The sequence below is a fragment of the Vanellus vanellus genome, assembly GCF_965231255.1.
Source record: "Vanellus vanellus genome assembly, chromosome: 9".
NCBI classification, from domain to species: Eukaryota; Metazoa; Chordata; class Aves; order Charadriiformes; family Charadriidae; genus Vanellus; species Vanellus vanellus.
Window position 1 is genome coordinate 17,526,589 of NC_138914.1, and position 3,392 is coordinate 17,529,980.

General features: G+C 56.2%; 1 long non-coding RNA gene across 1 annotated transcript; it reads right to left on the reverse strand.

The window, feature by feature from the left end:
* Positions 1-1,109: 1,109 nt before the first annotated feature.
* Positions 1,110-3,166, reverse strand: LOC309675415. Its single transcript, XR_014269495.1, has 3 exons — positions 3,100-3,166; positions 2,018-2,192; positions 1,110-1,503 (listed from the first exon to the last, which is right to left on the reverse strand). It is a non-coding gene; the product is annotated as an uncharacterized lncRNA (long non-coding RNA).
* Positions 3,167-3,392: the final 226 nt, after the last annotated feature.

Consider the following 3,392-nt stretch of genomic DNA (forward strand, 5'->3'; position numbering starts at 1 on the left):
TAGTATTTTGTGCCACTCAGAAGGTGGCTCTGGCTGCTTTTGCAAAGACAGCTCCCAGTTTGGCAAAGGGCCAAATGCTCCAAGTTTCTGCAGCTCCCCGAGAGGCGTTCCTTTTTTTTCTTCTGCAAGTGATCAACATTTCAACATCCACCCTCTTGCGGGCTCAGAAGTTAGGGAAAAAGCCACCGGCCCGTCAGCACCGTTGAACTTCCCGACGGCCCTTCGGTGTGTGCTGAAGCATTTGTGCAGAAAGGCTGCCATCGTGTGGCCTTCTCCCTGGCCCTGGGGACAGGGTGCGGGACGCCCTTGCCAGCAGCCTGGCTCCAACCCGGCCCTCCAAATCCCTCCCCAAGGGTGTTTTTTAGTTTTACTTGGCTCTGCTGATGCTCAGCCCTGCAGGCCTCTGCAGGTGCCAGGTGTCCCAGCCCACCTTGGTTGTAAATGTGTGTTTTGTTTCCCTGTCCTGTGAACAGTGGCCACAGCCTTAGCAGTCAGCTGAACTACGAACGCTTCAGCCAGCCTTTCAACTCCCTGTTCCAGCACTGGGGCAGCCACCACTTTGTTACTCCCCAGGCAGTAAAAGCCTCGCTCAGGGAGCGTCTTAACTCAGCTACCAGATGTGGAGATACTTTGCAGCACCCGCAACTCGTGATCAAGGGCCCATTAATTAGTGAGGACCTTTGTTTTGCTTCCAGTACATGTGCTTGTCAGGGTTGTGTCCCTGAAGATGTTCTTGATGGCTTCCCTCTTTTCCTGGGTATCCCATTTGAGGAGCTCCACAGCCAGATGCTGCTGCTGCAATAAATGTTCCCTCACCCCACAGATGCACACAAGTCTGTGTGACCAGCCAGGTGGGGCTCCCGTCACTGCCTCCAGCACCAAGAACTGGGCAGGCTGGGGTCACTGTTGGTCACTGGCCATGGCCACGGGCTCCCTCAGTCCCCCGGGGCCCCGCTGCTGGTTGGAGGAGCCCCGTGCCTGGCTCCTGCCTGCCAACACCGTGGGCATCCATGGCTGTGGCCAGGCATGGAGCTCAGCCAGTGCTGGTGCCTCGCAGGGTTTGCTGTTGGTACCACCCAGACACTTGTGTGAAAGCTCTGTCCTTTATTTGGAGAGAAAAGGCTGGTTGTGAAGCTGCTGTTCTATCAGCACAGCCCATGCCCTACCGTGGCCCAGAGTTGCCTTTAGTCGCTGCCGGAGGGCCAGGCCAGGGGGCTCTGGAGGTGGGGAGGATCGGTTCGGTTGCGGCAGGGGGTGTGCTGGGCTGATTCCAGGACCGCTGCAGGGTGGCCAGGGATGGGCTAGGGGGGGCGCAGAAGGTCTGGTGCGTTGGTGTTTCTGGCAGGAGCAGCGGCTGCTGGTGTTGGGTCCAATTCTCAGGGGACCCAAGACATGAGGAGCTGCAGCTGCTGGCGTCGGGTCCATCTATCAGGGGGTCCAAGGCGTCGGGCCCGGCCATCTCCTTCCAAGTCTATTTTGGCTCCTGAAGACGCAGCGCTGAACCTGTGGAGAGAGAAGGTCGCTGGAGCCCTCAGCAGCAGATACGACACAGGGACTCTCATCCACAGTGCAGTCCAGAGAGGGCAAAGCGCACCACCACGGGCTGAGCTGCTAGCGCAATTTGGAAACCTGCACCTCAAAGCATCATGGAGGAGGGGCGTTCCTCCAGGCAGGTTCACTAATCAGGAGTAGGCATATATTCTAGGACAATCTCATCCCCCACTCTTTCTCATCCTGACCTTGCTTGGCATATGCCTGTCGCTGCAGGGGGCTGCTCTTGCCCAGGCAGGGTCAGTTTGGGCTAACACTGGGTCCAATCAGACAGGGCTCCCAAGAGGGCGGCCCAGGAATGAAAAGGCCAATTAAAACATAGGCCAGCAGCAGAAACCTCAGCAAAGGTTTTTGGCCAACTTCTAACTTGCCACTCCGCAGCAGGCTGACTAGAAACGCTTCCTGGCTCCGAGCAGCCGCCTAAGGAAGCAGTGAAGAGGGGGGGGGGGGGGAATCAATGGCTCACTGTTTTTTCTTCCTCCGATACAAGAGTGCAAGACAGCACGACACCATCGCAAGTAGCAGAAAAACGATTACTACTGCTGTGGCTATCATGCAGCCCTTTCGCACATCTGCAGGACAGTCAGCACTTGTGGTCCTCTCAGAATTGGAAACAATCGTGGCTTTCTCCCCGACTGCACCTGGAGAAGCAATTTGGGACGTTAGTCTGTCCTGTGCACCACTGGTAAGCTTGCAGGATATTGGATACAGCCAGGATCTCCACCATTGCCCCCCAGTACCGGCACCTGGAGGCACGCGCCCACCCTTTGGGACAGGTTGTCCCACTGTACAAAACTCAGAAGGCCAGAAGGAGAGCATGTGGGGGAGCACAGCTGCCTAACCAGTTGCTCCTTCGAGGGACGGACAAAAACCATCCCTGCAGCAGGGAGCACCATTCTCAAGAGGCTCAAGGGTCCCTGGGCTGTCCACTATTTATAGAGTATGATGACTGGCCTACAGACATCTGCACACCAGTGAGACATCTAGATAGGTTTCTGGTTCAGACAGCCTTTGTCTACTATGTTGCCATCTGTCCGCCAAAATCCAGCGTAAGCTGGGTGCAGCCATCACCATCCCCACTGTTGGGGGGAAAGGAGCACACCACCACACAACCCCAACTCTCCCTCCCCTCGGCACAGCTCCTACACCTTTGTATAGACTGTGGCAGCACCGCCAAAAAGCAGAGACAACAGGTAAGGCTTCAGCACGGGTCAGGCAGTGAGGACAGGGAGGTTCCCTCTAAGCCCCTGCCCAACCTGGGAGTCAGGCTCTCAGATGATGGGAGGGATCCCACTCTGTGCTGCTCTTGTGCCTTGGGCCCCTAGGGACTCGGCAAGCTCTGGGATGCAGCTACAGTGGGAGGTACATTTGTGCAAGAGTCACATTTCCCATCATCTGCAGAATGTGGTCCAGATGCCTCAAACCCAAAATACTTTGAGCTTTGGCTTGCTGACATGAGAGGCAAGAGTGGGCACTGGGGGAAGTCTGAGGACACATAACGATCCTGATAGGATAGGTGACACTGGCTGACCTTGGGACAGCAATTACCTAGCATGCCGGTGGCTTGCATCGCCTTGGTTTCTTCAGCACGGACTGGCACTGAGTTGCTCCTTCCTTCTGGAAACACCTCCTTTTCCATAGCCTCTTGGTCCGTCTCTTGAGAAAGAAAGCAGAACAGTTGGATCAGATGGAACCACACTAGGAAAGGGCAGCCGGCATTGCTTGGGACCTTGCTCCTGCCTACAACTGGCCCAGTGGGAAAGCAGTGCTGTGTCTGAGCTCAACACAAGTTCAGCACGTGCCAGGCCCTCGAATCTGTATGCCGACACCTGCAAATCGGT